The sequence below is a fragment of the Furipterus horrens genome, unplaced genomic scaffold (genome assembly GCF_987537825.1).
Source record: "Furipterus horrens unplaced genomic scaffold, mFurHor1.1.pri manual_scaffold_4, whole genome shotgun sequence".
Classification (NCBI taxonomy): domain Eukaryota; kingdom Metazoa; phylum Chordata; class Mammalia; order Chiroptera; family Furipteridae; genus Furipterus; species Furipterus horrens.
The window spans coordinates 128,221,954-128,240,350 of NW_028327174.1; the positions used below are offsets into that span (position 1 = coordinate 128,221,954).

General features: G+C 38.3%; 1 long non-coding RNA gene and 1 pseudogene across 1 annotated transcript in view; both read left to right on the forward strand.

Moving 5' to 3' along the window:
- Window positions 1-18,397, forward strand: part of LOC150012837 (uncharacterized) — a 309,940-nt gene that overhangs the window by 45,479 nt on the left and 246,064 nt on the right. The window lies entirely within an intron of this gene.
- LOC150012838 (sal-like protein 4 pseudogene) lies at window positions 2,668-4,496 on the forward strand (annotated as a pseudogene).

Below are 18,397 nucleotides of genomic sequence, written 5' to 3' on the forward strand. Positions count from 1 at the left end.
ATTTTTTAGATATTTGGCTATCAATGGAAATAACATAAAATCGGCCCATGCAGACTCTACCGTGAAACAACTTGTGTGTACCACTAAAAGAACTCACCCCCTTTCTCCTAAAAGTAAAGGAATATATAACTATGCAAAGAATAATTTTTTTGTGCAAATAAGAAAGAAATGTGTTGTTTGTTTTTCTACTCAAGTGCTGTAAGCAAACTTGGCAAGTACCTCAGCACCATTTATTGTTCATTCTCTGTATCCTAGAAACTGTCAAGGAGCTCCTCTCAATTTGTAAGATGCTTTCAGAACTCACTGGGATTTGAGCAGAACCTGTGTACCACCCACCAGCTCCCATGTCAATGTGGCTATATTTTCAATGGTGTCAACCATGCTACCCACACCCCCACACAAAGGAGCACACTCTGTCCTCTTTAGGTCTTATACAAGTTCAATTTTGTGACTGCTTGAAAGATTGTTATGCCAGTAAGATAGAGTGTCTATAAAACATTAGTATAATGCCTGCCACCTAGTAAATATTCAATGAATGCTATTTATTGTGTAAAATAAGGTAATGGGCCTATGCGATTTGGGCTCTGGAAGTCTGCAGAGATGTATCCACCTACCTGATGAGCTCGTTAAGGACCTATACACACCAACACCTCTGAAGGAAGCATTAGATGATACCACACTTTCAGCTATCAGTATAAAGTCACCACATTACTGCTGCCTCATCATTGCTTAGGAAGATAATTGCAGGAAGTAATTTTATTGAGAAAAAATTTATTGTGCAGAAATAAAATATTGAGCTGAGTTTATGAAGGCAGAAATCAGAACACAGGATGTCAAGTGGATAAGGTAGATAACATTAAGTGCTGATGCATTTACTTGTCACCCTCTGTCTTTAAATGCCACTCACACTTCAAACAAATATGTGTTTTTGACATACCTACTCTCTAAAAAACATCTCACCCTTAGAGGACTGGGCACACTTAGAATAGGAAATATGAGTTTGCTAAGTATAAGGTATTGAGAAACCATCTCTGTAAATCAGCACACTATAGTGCATAGATATGAAGTAGACACTGCTCATGCTTTTTTATTTGCAAGTAGGTTTTGTTTTTCTTTTTCTTTTTACCGTTATGTGAATTGATTGCCTGCAAAGTATGCCACCATCTCAGGAATGAAACTCTCATATTTATCCATAGGATAACATGGTGATAATCTCAACCCTGTCTTCAAAGATGGATTACATTTATCTTTATACAAAAGAAAGGAAATGTATTGCCTTTGCTAGCTAAGCTTGGATCTCCCTAGTCTATAAAATGTCAGTAGGTATGAATTGTACTGAACCCTGCAGCATGATTTTGAGACAATTCCTCTGTACATTGGAGATTTGGCTTTGAAGACATATTCTTTTTCTGATTGGGTGCTCAGCCTGCATTTTTTATAACTCCACAAATAAACACTAGAACTACAGTCATGAAGAATGGCATTATTGAGATAGGAAGAGAAAGCACACAACAATTAACCACACTAGTAAGTATTACTAAAAAAACAATTGTAACCCATCATATTTATATAAAATTTAAAGCCATATTCTCCCAAGGTCAAAATATCTAATGCCTAACAAGAATAGGAAAAATAAAAAGTATAATATTTTACCTCAATATTAGCTTATAGAACCATTTTTACTTTGGATCAAGATGCAAAATGAATGTTTTAATTATAAAATTATTTCGTGTACCTGATGAACAATTTTGAAGAAAATATATATATATATATGGGCCCTGGCTGGTTTAGCTCAGTGGATTGAGCGTCGGCCTGCGAGCTAAGTGTCGCTGGTTCGATCTTCCAGTCAGGGCACATCAGAGAAGGAAAACTCTGACTCCAAAAAACCTCCGCTGCCTTGCGGCATACCTCTTCAGGGGAAAGGCTAGGGGAGTAAACCCCGACAGAAAATCCGGAGCCGGAGTCCCTAAGGCGGTTTGACGTTGTAGTCAACACCGGCAACTCCTGCGGCGCACCTGAACCCAAGCTGTATTGACTCCGTCTTTCCCTTGGACCCTTCAGCTGCGAAGAGAGGGGGGGTCTGCTGCATGGGCAACAGCAGACCCTCCATATTACCCTGCCCAGGCTCTGTAGCTTCAGCGTCATCGCAAGATGTCGATTCAACACGGGAGGAGACAGATACCGTGTCACTCCCGAGTCGGACTGCACAGCCATTCTCGGCGGTGCAGATGGACTCTTAGGAAGCTACACCATCGTCTCTCGAGACGGACAGCTGCCGACGATATATATATATATATATATATATGATTAGAAACTCCTAATTCTGGTCATGTTAATGAAACTGGAACCAGACTTGCCCTTCTACCTTACACAGACAAACACTGGGCAAGTATCTGAAACATTTGATTCCAGACACTTGAGAAAGACCAATACTAGACTGTGATTCACAATAGAATGGAAAAGAATAAAAGGAGATTTACAGTCACCCCAGAATTCTGCCTGGAGGTATTTTCCAGGTTATAGTGCAGGGAAGAGGAACATCAGAAACATTGATCAATTAAAAAGACAGTGATTGTCGGCCGAAGGGGGGTAAAGTTCCCAACTCCAGGAATTTGTGGCGGAGTGGCCAAATAACCGCGGTTCTCCCGGCGCCCCGATGCGCGCACCATGTCCAGGCGCAAGCAAGCGAAACCCCAACACATCAACTCGGAGGAGGACCAGGGCGAGCGGCAGCCGCAGCAGCCGGCCTCAGAGTTTGCAGATGCAGCCGCAGCGGCGCGGGCGGCGGGGGAGCCGGGTGCTCCAGTGAACCCCCTGGGGACTGGTAATGACATGAATGGGGAGCGAGTGACAATAAAGAGGCCTCGTCGAGAGGAGACTCACATCTGTGAGAAATGCTGTGGAGAGTTCTTCAGCTTCTCGGAGTTCTTGGAACATAAGAAACATTGCACTAAACACCCAGCTGTCCTCATCATGAACGACAGTGACGGGCCGGTGTCCTCGGAAGACTTCCCTGGGGCCGTGCTGAGCCACCAGCCACACGGCTCAGGCAGGAAGAGAGAGGGTGGTGGCCGCTCAGGGGATGCGAAGGAGAAGCCAGGGGCGGAGTCTGTTCTGTACATAAAGACAGAGACCCCCCTGCCTCCCACACCCCAGGACTTAAGCTCTTTACCCAAAGGCAAAGGGACCAACACTAGCGTCACTCTTCAAGCGCTACGCGGCACCAAGGTGGCGCTGACTCAGTGGAGCGCGGACGCTGCCCGCCCCTGCCCGGCGCCAGCAGCGTCCCGTGGGCTCTGGGGCAGGTCCTGTGTTTGCGTAGCAGCAGCTACAGCAGGTCCAGCTCCCGGAGCAGGTCCGCGTCCAGGTGACCATGTGGGCCGCCGGCACCCTCCACTCCGGCGTGGCGGAGCCGACACCCTGAAGACCATAGGCAGCCGCGTGTCCCAGCAGGGTTCTGCGGCAGTGGCTTTGCTCAGCCAGAAAGCCGGAAGCCAAGGCCTGTCTCTAGACACCTTGAAACCAGCCAAGCTACCTCACACAGACGTCCCTTCCACCACCAGCACTGTGTCCCCAGGGCTGGTGTCCTTCGCCTTGGGCCCGGATGGATGGGCCGAGGGTGCTTCCACACCGCATCCCAGGTGCTTTGATGCCTCCGGCCCCGAGCTCTGTGCTCTTCCAGAGCCCTTTCTCCGCAGTGGCGTTGGATCCATCCAAGAAAGGGAACGGGAAGCCTCCCAACGTGTCCCCGGTGGATGTCAAACCCAAAGATGAGGCCACGCTCTACAGGCACAAGTCAGGTCGGAGCAGTCTCCCGTCAACATCTGTCCGAGCACAGCCAACCTATGTCAAAGTTGAAGCTCCTGGTGCCTTTGGACCCGCAACAGCATCCCCAGGCGTGACACCTTTGCTGGCGGCCCAGCCACGCCGCCGGGGAAAGCAACATGCCTGCACACGGTGCGGGAAGAACTTCTCCTCGGCCAGCGCGCTCCAGATCCACGAGCGCACCCACACTGGGGGAGCTTTTCGTGTGCAACATCTGTGGTTGAGCTTTCACCACTGAAAGTAACCTGAAGGTCCACTAGATGACACATGGCTCCAACAATAGCTCTGCTTGCCGTGGGAGGAAGCTGGCCATCGAGAACACCACGGCTCTTCTAGGAGCAGATGCAAAGAGGGCCCCAGAGGTGTTTCCCAAGGAAATCGTAGCCCCTTCCATGAACGTGGACCCTGTCATGTGGAACCAGTACACGACCATGCTCAATGGAGGTCTGGCCATGAAGACCAACGAGATCTCAGTGATCCAGGGCGGAGGCATTCCTACTCTCCCGGTGTCCCTGGGGGCCAGCTCCGTGGTCAATAACACCACTGTCGCCAAAATTGATGGCTCTCAGTCAGCTGCCAGCGCCCATGCAGAGAAGCCGGGGGCAGCCGACAGCGTCCCGAAGCACCAGTTCCCTCACTTTATGGAGGAAAACAAGATAGCAGTCAGCTAAGCGGCAGGAAGGAGAAGCGCAGCGGTTGCTCGTGAACGGGACTGTTCTTGTTTTTGATTTTGTTTCTGTTTTTTTAAGTAAGGAACCTATCTCCTCCTGTTTGTTTTCTTACTGATGTGCAGACGATGTTTACAGTTGTAACCACAACCTCAGGCAAGTCCTACAATCACGATGTTGCTATGATGCTTTGCAAAAAAAAAGTTATAGGAACATAAATACAGACTAGTATTTTTTCTTAATTTTGGAAAAAAGCGGGTCTTGCAAAGTAGCTTTGTTACTTGAGACAAACTATACATGAAAACTTTGTCCAGGCTAGAGTAACTATTTCCAAAGACTGCCACCTGTTTTCAAGTTGGAACTTATTGAACCACAGTGGAAAAGACAACTGTTTAGCCTAATCGGGGGGAGGGGTGCTATGTGTTTCTCTGGTGATGGTATGTGGGTAAATACATCTGTCATTCTTAGGGACCTGCTTGATGTGCCACCCAACCCTGCACCCATTTTCTTTGAATGTACTTTTTTTTTTTTTTTGACTAAGGTTGTAGAACTACAAAATTTCTTCAGCCTTGGACCTTAAGTAGGGTGCCCTCCAATGAACTGATGGTAGTCCTTAGGGAGTCCATGCATGTTGCTGCTTATTGAAGTACAAGGTCAATAAGTGCCAATGTATCCCCTGTGCTTTCCAGATGCCACCTTCTTCCTGAACACCAGGCCAGGTGTGCACCTGAGCGGGGGACCTCAGGTGACTTAATTTAGTTTGCCAGTGTCTATTCTATCAAAGAAATGGGTTTTTCATTCTTGAAGAAACTCATGGAAGGGCATGTTTCTTATTAGAGGTTCACATATTAATTTTTATAAACACTTCCCTGATGTGACTTAACGCTAAGTAATTTTGAAGATTATTTCCCCCCCTGTTGTTGCATGAAGGTGACGAAGTTGGAACAGGCAAGTCCTGGGTATGAAAGATTTAATTTATCTACCTCATTTATTTTTTATTTTTGTAGCCTTACTCTCTTTTCCTATTTTATGACCGCTGAAAGTGTTCTAGTCCCTTTCTTAAACCTAAGGGTTGATGTATTGGTGGGAGCAGCTGGATGTTCGAGATGTTTCTGTGATTTTTTTTTAATCCCCTTTTCTGTATATGTAATATGAAGCTAACAATAAACACTGCTTTTATGGTTTAACGAGGAAAAAGGAAAGACCCTAATTTCTGCATGGAGGAGTTTTTCCCCCTCAAAGTGGAAATGTAGAGTGGGAAGATCAAAAGCTGGTCTCTGAGTGATTGCACCTGACTTGTGGATCCAGAAACATTGTTTTGTTTTTGCCATGTTGTGCCTTTCCTCCTGGGATTGTAAGTGAACACAATGATAGTACCTGTTCACACTGTGAAGTGAATGCTGTTACAGAGGACACGCCAGAGCCTTGCTCACTGTAGTCCTTGTGAATGTATGGTGTACGGAGAGAACCCTATAGCTGTACCTGCTGATGTTGACTGTTGGAGAATAAACTTTGGATATTTTGCCCCCCCCCCAAAAAAGACAGTGATTAAAATACAGGAAGATGAAGCAGACAGTACATACAGAGCAGGAGGTAAGCAGGGAAAGATTTTTAAAAAAAAAATTCACATATGAGTTCTGTAGAACCTGTTACTATAAGCTATTATATATGTATGCATGAAGAAATTCTACAAGGCTAAGAAAAGATCCACTGGAGAGCTGTAAAGTGAATAATCCCTGAGTTTGCTCAGGACTAGGTGATTTGGGAGGCCTGTCCAGTCACAGCACAGAGTCCCTTATAAACACCTGAGACATTCTGTAAGGACTACAGAAATGTCTCATCTTAATGAAAGGGTTAAACTATAATTAAAATAAAGGCTACTCTACACTGGCCTTGAAAAGATAAAGTTCACCCAAAACTTTCTTAATTGATTATAGAAACAAAGTTTGGTTATTTTTAAAATAAAACCAAAGAAATTCAAAAATAAAAAGCATTCAATAAAAAATTACTAGAAATGAAAAGAAGCAAGAAAATGTGAACTATAACTAGGAAAAAATAATCAATAGAAACAGATTCATATATGATAGATTATAGAATTAGTAGATAAGAATTTGGGTGAAAAAAGGTGAAGGGATTCAGCAAGGAAAACAAAACTCATAGACACAGACAACAACACTGTGATTACCAGAGGGAAAGGAGGGTGGGGAAGGTAGAAGAGGGTAAAGGGGGGATAAATGGTGTTGCCCCACAACTTCCCTCTCCTCTGACAGTTGTCATTCTGATCCCTGTATCTATGAGTCTGTTTCTATTTTGTTTGTTAGTTTATTCTGTTCATTAGATTCCAAATATAAGTGAAATCATGTGGTGCTTGTCTTTCTCTGATGGACTTATTTCAATTAGCACCACACTCCCCAGGTCCATCCATACTGTCACAAAGGTAAGATTTCCTTCTTTTTTATGGCTGAGTAGTATTCTATTGTGTAAATGTACCACAGATTTTTTTATTCATTCATCTACTGTTGGGCACTTGGTTGCTTCCATATCTTAGCTATTATAAATAACACTGCAGTGAACATAGGTATGCATATATTCTTTCAAATCAGTGTTCCATGTTTCTTCAAATATATTCTCAGAAGTGGAATTGCTGGTTCATAAGGTAGTTACATTTTTAATTTTTGAGGAACCTCCATAATGCCTGCCACGGTGGCTGCACCTATCTCCATTTCTACCAACAGTGTGTGAGGGTTCCCTTTTCCCCACATCCTCGCCAGCACTTGTTGTTTGTTGATCTATTGATGATAACCATTCTGATAGGTGTGAGATAATATCTCATTGTTGCTTTAATTTGCACATCTATGATAATTAGTGATGTTGAGCATTTTTTCATGTCTATTGGCTATCTGTATTTCCTCTTTGGAGAAGTGTCTATCAGGCTCTTTGCCCATTTTTTAATTGAATTGTTTGTTTTTTTGGTGCTGAGTTGTATAAGTTCCTTATAAATTTTGGATATTAGCCCCTTATCAGATGTATCATTGACAAATATGTTTCCCCATTCAGTGAGTTGTCTTTTCATTTTGTTGCTTTCCTTTGCTATGCAAAAACTTTTTACTTTGATATAGTCCCATTTTTTTTCTCTTGTTTCCCTTGCCTGAGGCAATATATCGGGGGGGAAAATATTGCTATGAGAACTGTCCAAGATTTTACTACTTAAGTGTTTTGTGGGGATTTTTATAGTTTTGAGTCTAACATTTAAGTCTTTTATCCATTTTCAGTTTATTCTTGTGTAGGGTGTAAGAAGGTGGTCTAGTTTCTTTTTATAGAATGTATCTGTCCAAGTTTTCCAATATCATTTATTGAATAGACTAGCTTAATCCTATTGTATGTATGTTTTTGCCTCCTTTGTCAAATATTAATTGACCATAAAGTCATGGATTTATTTCTAGGCTCTCTAGTCTGTTCTATTGATCTATATGTCTGTTTTTATGCCAGTACCATGCTTTTTTTTTATTACTGTGGCCAGTAACATAGTTTGATATCAGGTAGTGTGATTCTTTCTATTTTGTTCTTTCTCAAGATATCTGTGGCTATTTGGGTCTTTTTTGTGATTCCATGTAAATTTTTGGAATATTTGTTCTAGTTCTGAGAAATATGCCATTGGTATCTTTATAGGAGTTGCGTTGAATCTATAGATTGCTTTAGGTAGTATGGACATTTTAATGATGTTCATTTTTCCAGTCCATGAATGTGGTGTATGCTTCCACTTTTTTGTATTTTTTTCACTTTCTTTCTTCAGTGTCATAATTTTCTGGATATAGGTCTTCTACATCCTTGGTTAAATTTATTCCTTGGTATTTTATGTTTTTGGATGCAATTATAAATGAGATTATTTTCTTAGTTTCCCTTTCTGGTAGTTCATTATTGATGTATAAAAATGCAACTGATTTCTGGATATTTCTTTTATATCCTGGTAGTGTACTGAATGTATTCATCAGTTTTAGTAGTTTTGTTGGTGGAATCTTTAGGGTTCTCTATATACAATATTATGTCAGCTACAAATAATGACAATTTTACTTCTTCCTTTCAAACTTGGGTGCTTTTTATTTCTCCTTATTGTCTGATTGCTGTGTCTTGAATTTCTAGTAGTATGTTGAATAAGAGTGGTGAAAGCGGACATCCCTATCTTGTTCCTGACCTTAAGGGAAATGCTTTTAGTTGTTGTTTATTAAATATGATGTTGGCTGTGGTTTTGTCATATATGGTCTTTATTATATTCCTGAGTCTTTATCATAACTGGGTACTGGATTTTATCAAATGCTTTTTCTGTACCTATTGATAAGATAATGTGATTTTTATTCTTTATTTTATGTGGTGAATCATGTTTATTTATTTGCAAATATTGTACCAATTTGTATCTTCAGAATAAATTCCACTTGATCATGATGTATGATCTTTTTAATGTATTACTGAATTCAGTTTGCTGACATTTTGTTGAGAATTTTAGCATCTGTGTTCATCAGGGATATTGGGCTATAGTTTTCATTTTTTGTAGTGTCTTTATCTGGTTTTGAAATTACAGTATTCCCTCACTTATTGCAGGTATTACTTTCCAGACACACACACACACACACACACCCATGAAGTAGGAACCTTACATTTATTCTATATTGTTAAACCTATGTAACTTTAACAGCCCTGGCTGGTTTGGCTCAGTGGATTGAGCGTCGGCCTGCGAGCTAAGTGTCGCTGGTTCGATCTTCCAGTCAGGGCACATCAGAGAAGGAAAACTCTGACTCCAAAAAACCTCCGCTGCCTTGCGGCATACCTCTTCAGGGGAAAGGCTAAGGGAGTAAACCCCGACAGAAAATCCGGAGCCGGAGTCCCTAAGGCGGTTTGACGTTGTAGTCAACACCGGCAACTCCTGCGGTGCACCTGAAGCCAAGCTGTATCGACTCCGTCTTTCCCTTGGACCCTTCAGCTGCGAAGAGAGGGGGGGTCTGCTGCATGGGCAACAGCAGACCCTCCATATCACCCTGCCCAGGCTCTGTAGCTTCAGCTTCACTGGAGAGGACACTCCAGCGTCATCGCAAGATGTCAATTCAACATGGGAGGAGACAGATACCGTGTCACTCCCGAGTCGGACTGCACAGCCATTCTCGGCGGTGCAGATAGACTCTTAAGAAGCTACACCATCGTCTCTCGAGACGGACGGCTGCCAACAACAACAAGATAAGAATTTTAAAACAAATACTATAAATATGCTCAAGAATTAAAAACAGAAACATAAAATTAATGATGAGATAAATGGAAGACATTAAAAAATAGAACTAAATAAAGCTTTTACAGCAGAAAAATATAATATATCAAATAAAAAAGGGGGGGGGGGGACTTCATCATCACCAAGCCCTTATTACATGAAATGTTAAAGGGAATATTTAAGAAAAAGAAGATCAAACTACGAATAGTAAAATGACAATAAACTCACAACTATCAACAACTAAATCTACAAAACAAAAACAAACTAAGCAAACAACTAGAACAGGAACATAATCATAGATACAGAAATCATTTGGAGGGTTATCAATGGGGAGGGGGAAGGAGAAAAATGGGGGAAAGACACAGGGATTGAGAAGAGTAATTGATAGGTACAAAATAGACAGGGGGTGTTAAGAATAGTAAAGGAAATGGAGAAACCAAATAACTTATATGCACAACCCATGGACATGAACTAAGCATGGGGGCAGGTTGCTGGAGGGAAGAGGGGTACTGGACTGAGTGGGACAAAGGAGGAAAATTAGGAAAACTGTAATAGCATAATCAATAAAATATACTTTAAAAATTGAGAGAATAAGTCTTAAATTTAAAAAAATTAAAATACCTAATTGAGAAAATGAAAATGCAAGCCACAAATTGAAAAAATATATATAATACTTATACCTTATATGCAGAATATATAAAAATACTTACAACTAACAATCAGATAACAAGCACAATTTTAAAGAAAATGTGCAAAATATTTGAACACTTTATACCAAAATAGTGGCTAATGAGCATGTGAAAGATATTCAACATCTTTAGTTATCAGGGAAATGCAAATTGAAAACCCAGTGAGATTCCACTTCACAGTAACTAAAATGGTTAAAATGTAAAAGCCTGCTAATACCAAATTTTGACATTTGTGAAACAAGTGGGATTTTCATATATTAACACCACTTTGAAGACGTTTGGGAGGTGTTTTGTGTGTATATATATGATTTGTCCAGAACATATCCAACCATATAATCTGAAAAAGAGACATTTATTGAAGAAGAAACAAGAAATATTGTATATAGGACAATGACATCTTAGTCCCTTTCAAAGTAGGCACTTTGTGACCTCACACAGTTATCTCAGTGTCTCTTCTACTGTTTAAAACACTCTGCAAAATCCTTTGTTGGAATTGCCATCAGCTGCCCTATTGTATTTTCCTGAATCTCAGAGATGGTCTGAAATCTTCCCTTTCAAAGGTGATTTTAGTTTTGGAAAAAGTTAGAAGTTGCAGGGCATCAAATCTGGGCTGTAGGGGGAACTGAATCACCTGGTTGATTTGATGTTTCACAAAAAAACTCAGCAGGAGACATGATACATGAGCAGGCACATTGTCCTGGTGAAGCTGCCAATCATTAGTTTCCCATAGCTGCAGCCATTTTCATTGTATTGCATCTATCAACCACCATAGGTTATTGAGGTAGTACTCATTAATTGTTTGGCCTGGAGAGGCATATTCATGACGGACACCACCTTCCCAATCAAAAAACACAGTTAACATTGTCTTGATCATGCTGCAACTTTGCTGTGCCTTCTTCAGGCATGGAGAATCAGGCGACTTCCATTGAAATGATGGGGCCTTCATTTCTGGAGTATAGCCCTAGACCCATGATTCATCTCTGGTTATATGACCTTCTTAAGGAAATCTGGTTCATTTGTAGTGGTTTAAATCAAGTCATTAGAAACTATAGTAAATGCTCTTTCTGCTCTGGTAGCAGAAACCATGGAACAAATTTTGCCATCACATATTTCATGACAAGGTCCTGCATCAAAATCTCAGACTCAGTATTTTAGGAACTGCCTAGATAAGCTTCTAGTTCTCACACTGTCAGTTGCCAATCTTTATTGATGGCAGCCCATACATGTTCAAGATTCTCAGGTATTCTGTTTATTACAGGCCTTCCAGAATGTAGATCACTTTCAACAGATTCTCAACCATCTTTGAAGCATTTGTGCCACACTTTTATTTGCACTGCACTCCTCGTATCATCCCAGAAAGCCTTCTGAATCATCCAAATAGTTTCCATGGAGGAATGTTCAAGCTTAACACAAAATTTAATGCAGTTTCTCTACTCAGTCATTTTGAATGCCATGGCCACATGGTACACATGCTAACTCAATGGAGTCTACCACCCCCCACTGGCTAGTACAGTGAAGTCATCATTGTTCATGCAAGTGCATTCCAGTCCACTCTCCTTGGCTGCCAGGTTACATTGATGTCATGCAAATCACTCATTATATTAACAATGGCTGGACTGTTTCTGGACAGTGTATTCAAACATCCACACTTAAATATAATTTTCCTCCTTGGCATTTTACCCAAGAAAAATGTTCACAGAGATTAATACATAAATATTCTTATTCTTCTCTATAATTTTCAAGTGTTGGAAACAACCCAAATGCTCATCAATAGACAAATGAATAAACAAATATAATAACATAAATAGGATACTTCTCAGCACACTCAGCAATAAAGAGGAACAAACTATTAATATATTCAATAACATATGAAACAACCTTGATAAATCTCAGATATGAGCTGAGAAAAAAGGAGTTATGCCAAAAAAAAAAAAAAGAGAGAGAGAGAGAGAGACAATGATGCATTCAAGAAATATGCTGGCTGAGCCCTGGCCTGCTGGCTTGGTTTGTTGGTGTATGTAGTCCTGTGCACCAAAGGGTTGCAGGTTCGATACCTGGTCAGGAGTTGGGGGTGCATACAGGAAGTGTTCAATTGATGTCTCTCTCAGTCTCTGTCTCTATCTCTCCCTTGCTCTTTCTCTAAAGTTAGTAGGAATATCCTCAGGGAGGGAGTAAAAAAAAAAAAAAGGAATGTGCTGAGTGAAAAACACCCTATATGAAAGTGTTCATTCTATTATATAAAATTCTAGAACATGCAAAACTAATCTATATTGACAGAAAGCAAATCATTGCTTCCCTAGTGCCAGTTAGGGTTGTGTTTGTTACAAAAAGGCAGGAAAGAACTCTTTGGAGTGACAGAAATGTCCTATATCTTAATTATGGTGTGGTTATCTTCATCAAAAGTCATTGAAAGGTTCACCTAAGAGAGGTGAATATTTATTTTATGTTAATTGTACCTCAATATATTAATCCACCCATAATTTTATAACCAGTGATAATCACCATTAGCACTTTATATATTCCCATTCAGATCAATATAAATGCATACATTTTATATTCTATAATTAAAAGTATTCCTTAAGGAGAATAAATATTTTGTTTTGAGCATTATCTGATTTTCTGCATCCTTCTTTAGAATAAAGTCTTAGTAATGAAATTACTGAGCCAAAGAGTTTGAACTCTTCTAACATTCTTATCCAAATTGGGTTTTAGAAATTTATTGCAATTTACATTTACTAGGTCTTATATTTTTAACTAAAAATTTGTAAACATCACTTATGCCTGTGTGCTCCCTGCCCAATAATAACTCATAAGAAAACTTTAGGAGAAGTGGTAAATGGGGAGATGGAGATCAAAGTGTACAAAATTTCATTTATAAGAAGAATAAATTCTGAGGATCTAATGTACAGCATGGTGACTATAGTTAGTAATATAGTATTGTATACTTGAAAGTACACCTTAAGCATTGTTAGCATACATACACAAAAAAGTGAGATGATTGATGTATTAATTATCTTGATTGTGATAATCATTCTACAATGTATATTTATGTTAAATCATCATGTTGTGCACATTAAATACATACAATTATCTTTTTTAATTATTCCTCAATAATCTTGGGAGAAAAAAGGAAAGAAGAAGAAGATAACTTTGGTCCATGACTTAAAAGTTGATTGATGCTATATTACAAACTGCAAGTGCTTCCCTAGGTCCCCTCTAGGGACTGTGTTGTGTGCCCATCATTTTCAACATAACTGACTCTGTCTTAAGCTTTAGATCTGAGTGATGATATGCTCAAGATGATCTGAAGGATAAAAATGCTTCAAATTGAATGGAGGAATGAAAATAATGGAACCAGATGCTGAACAGGAATAGCTGGGAAAACTGAGTGCTTTTTCACACTATTGTTTGGACTATTATTTTAACTCTGCTTCTGATGAACACATTTTGACTAAAACTTTGAGAAATGACACAGTTTACTTTCCTCTATTTTCCAGCATTTGAGTTCTAGTCATCTACCTTGCAGCTTGAATCACCTGGGAAGAAAACAATGCGAAGAGGCATTTACCTCACTTAGGAGAAAGCTGCATTTAGAGCTGTTGACAACCCTGCAAACTTTCTCTGTGGAAAGGCCATCGCTGCAGCTCAGTGAAGCAGTTTGCTCTGTGGGCATTATAGTAGTGTGCTCATGTGCCTGTACAAGGAAGAATCTCTGAAGCAGAATCACAGTCATTTTTTTAGAGTGAGTTTAATATACCGTTGCAATAATTCAAGTTTAAATTCCTTAGGATGATAGGTAGTATTAAATTCCAGTTTTCATTGCAAATTTGTGAAAACAAGCATTTTTTTAAAATCTAAGAAACCAAACTACCAACAAGACTTCTTTAAAAAAATGATTCACTAGCCCCTATAAAGCCATCATTATTTATTTTATTATTCATTTTGGCTTTGTGTTGTCATATTAAGTGTTATTACTAACAAAGACTGAATCTATGAGCAAAAACAATAGTATGGTCACATCGCCACTCTCAGGGACAGGGTAAAGAAATGAAATAAATAAAATCAGCACAAGTTCACATACTAACTTAGGGACAAAAGTCCAAATGCTGCTCCTAGGGCTATTTCTGTGACATACAGAAAGTGTTACTAATTGAACATCAGTGACATATTAAAACATTGTGCTAGGTAAATTACATTTAGTATCTTATTTATCTTTCTCAATAAGCCTAAGAAGAAGTCGCATGGAGAAGTTGACGCATGGTGTGAACAAGTGGTTGTTAGAGGCTTATCAGCAAGTAGAGACCAAATGTAAATCTAAATCTATTCATCTTCCAACCTGACAGATTCTCCTAATTTATCTCTTTCAGCTTTCTGCTAATACACAAGAAAGCCAAGTCTGGCAGTGTTTAAAATCTCAGGAAGTTAAATAAAAAGAAAGTATAAAGGTATTTTACATGTATCAGCAGTAACATGGCCCAGGTTAGCTTAAAATGCTGTCATTCATTCATTTCCTGGCCATTTACATAAAAGCACTGTTTTAATAATATGTACTGAAAATGGAAAAAAACTTTAATCCCTTTACAGTTGGGAGAAATGTTATTTCTTAATAAGAGGTCTTTTGCAAGTCCCTATTGTAGTCACTATATTAACAAAATCAAGACCAACAGCTACCATTTATGAAGTCTTATTTTGCCCCAGACACTGGGCTAAACACTGAACATACCTTGCCCCATATGACTTCTGTTTCAACTCTGATAAAATTATCTATATTTTACAGTAACAAATGAGCCTTAATTGAGTTTATTCAATTAATCCACAGGCAATTAAGGAATATGTTTTATGTGCTTTGTAAAAAACTATAGAACTGAATAAAACATAAATAATATAGGGTGATAAAATTTTGAATAACTTCATGTCCCCTTAAGAATGGTCAAGAAAAGGATATTTAAGATGAGAGTTGAGGGTTAGATGGAGGAAAAGCATTATGAATAGAACTAAAGTGTCTGGGTTATAATGGATGAGGAGAAGAATGCTATGAGAAGAAACTGAAGACATAAGTAAGGTGAAATTATATAAAGCTTTGTAAGCCTAGCTAAGTAGCATTCCTATTACAAGTAGTATATTCAAATCCCTTAAGTAGGTTATAAGCAAAGGACTAAATGACTTTATTTAAATTTTAAATAATAATGTTGCAATGAATATAGGGGTACATATATCTTTGAGAATAAGTGTTTTCAAATTTTTCAGGTAGCCAGAACATGGGGTGCTGGATTATATGGTAACTCTATTCTTAATTTTTGGAGGAATTTCCATACTGTTTTCCATGGTGGCTGTACCAGTTTACATTCCCTCCAACAGTGAATGAGGATTCCTTTTTCTCCACAACCTCTCCAACACTTGTTATAATCTGTCTTGTTGATGCTAACCATTCTAACATGTGTGAGATGGTATTTCATTATAGTTTTGATTTGCATTTCCCTAACAGCTACAGAAGTTGATCATCTTTTAATATAGCTGTTGGCCATTTGAATACCTTCTTGGAAGATGTGTCTGTTCAGGTCCTCTGCTTATTTTTTTTATTTTTATTTTTAAGTTGGATTGTTTTTTGCTTGTGTTGACTTGTATGAGTTCTTCTCCCATTTGGTTGTTTGCCTTTTTTGGTTGATGTTTTATTTTTCTGTGCAAAAGTTTTTTTAGTTTGCTATTGTTCCTTTTTTTTTTTTTTTTTGCCTTCTCTTGCCTTTGGAATCAAATTTATAAAATCTTCTCTAAGTCCAAAGTCCATAAGATTGGTATCTATGTTTTCTTTCATGTAATTTGTTTCAGATCTTTCATTTAGGTCTTTGGTCCATTTTGAGTTAATTTTTGTATATGGGGACAAACTGTAGTCTTGTTACATTCTCTTGCATATGGCCTTTCAATTTTCTCAGCAGCATTTATTGAAGAGGCTTTCTTTTCTCTATTGCATGTTTTTTGGCTCCTTTGTCAAAAATTATTTGTTCATATACATGTGGGTTTTGGGGAGGCTTTCAATTTTGTTTCATTGGTCTGTTTTTCTCCCAGTACCATACTGTTTTGATTGTTGTAGCTTTGTAGTATAATTTGAAGTTGGGGAATGTGATACATTTACCTTTGGTTTTTTTTTTTTTGTTGTTGTTGTTTGTTTGTTTTTTTGTTTTTTAATTGCTTTGGGTATTGGGGTCTTTTGTGGTTCCATACAAATCTTATTTTTTGGGGGGAAGGGTTTATTTCTTTAAAAAATGTCATTAGGATTTTGATGGGGATTGCATTAAATCTGTATATTGATTTGGGTAATATGGCCATTTTAACAATGTTGATTCTTCCAATCCATGAACATGAAATATCTTTTTACTTCATTGTACCTTTTTCAATCTCTTTTAATAATACTTTGCAGTTTTTACATCTTTGTTAAGTTTATTCTTAGGTATTTTATTCTTTATGATACAATTACAAAATGAGTTGTTTTTGGACCTTGATAATATCATGCTAAGTGAAATAAGTCAGACAGAAAAAGTTGAGAACTATATGGTTTCACAGATATGTGGGATATAGAGCTGAAAGCAACAAATATACAAGTAATAAAAACAAACAAAAAAGACTCATAGACACAGACAACAGTATGATGGTTACCAGATGGAAAAGGGGTAAGGGAATAGTAAAGGATTAAGGGGTTTAAATATATGGTGACAGAAGATGATTTTATTTTGGTTGGTGGTCACACATTGCAATATACAAGTCATGTATCACAGAAATGTATACTTGAAATCTGTATAATCTTACTAACCAATGTCACCCCAATAAATGTAATTAAAAATTTTAAAAATAATACATTTTCAAAAGAATATGTTGGATGCTATGTGTATAATGAATGATATGGGGAAAGTTAAGAAATTATTACAATGGTTCAAGTATTATATGATGGAGCTTTGGATGTGAATTGTAGTGATTGAAAGGAGAGAGAGAAGGGAAGACATATTTGAGAATCCTAATGGTTGAATTTATGATGAGAGATAGGAAAAAAAATGAGGATAATTCTTACAATTTTTGGCTCATTACTGGGTACATGGTTGTGCTCTCATATAACTGATATGGAAGACAAAAGAAGAACCAGATTGAGAGTAGGGGGGAAGAGTTCTGTTTTCTCCCTGTCAGTTGGAAAACCACTAGTTTGTCCAAAGTCACTCAGATGGTAACTCTAGGATTTAAAGCTAGTTTTACTTGATACCAATATCCAAGTTCTTATACTACATTTGGTTTCCTCTATCATCTATCTCCTGAAGGTTTCCAGTTCTGGAAGCTTTGTTAACTCAATGATTATCTGTTTTATTTGGGAAAAGTTTCAACTTCAAAGATATCCTTATTTTATTTCTAGAAAAATCTTCATAAATGAACCTATTATACCATATTTTTTACTTGTGAATTGGACAATCCAGGAAGCAATCAAAAGAGTGTAGGGGGGAAAGGGTGAATAGAATTTTCATCTTAAACAACCTTAGTTAATATGAAAAGCAAATGCTCTATTAAAATTACGATCCTTATTTTAATCACAGTTTCATGTAATGTTGTAACTGTGGAAATAAAAGAATGTGTAGAGATAAAAAGAGGGTTGGATTTGTTCTTTCAAGATCAAAATACAGGGAAGAACTTTATCAATGACAACATATTATAACTAGCTTCTGGATTATAAATGACTTTGGAAATAATTAGTTAGACATATGCTTTAAAATAAACTAGTGGAAAAAGGACGAAGGGAGAAAGGCAGAGAGAACCTTTATATACTATTATCATTTTGTATGCTATTTGTATCCTATTATTTGAAACCCCTCTTATTCTGTCTTTAAGAGAAGTGTAAAGGATACTTTTACTATATTATTATTGAAATTCTATAGTCCTGTCTTTCAGAATTACAAGGATTTACTTTTCACTTAACATTCATGCTG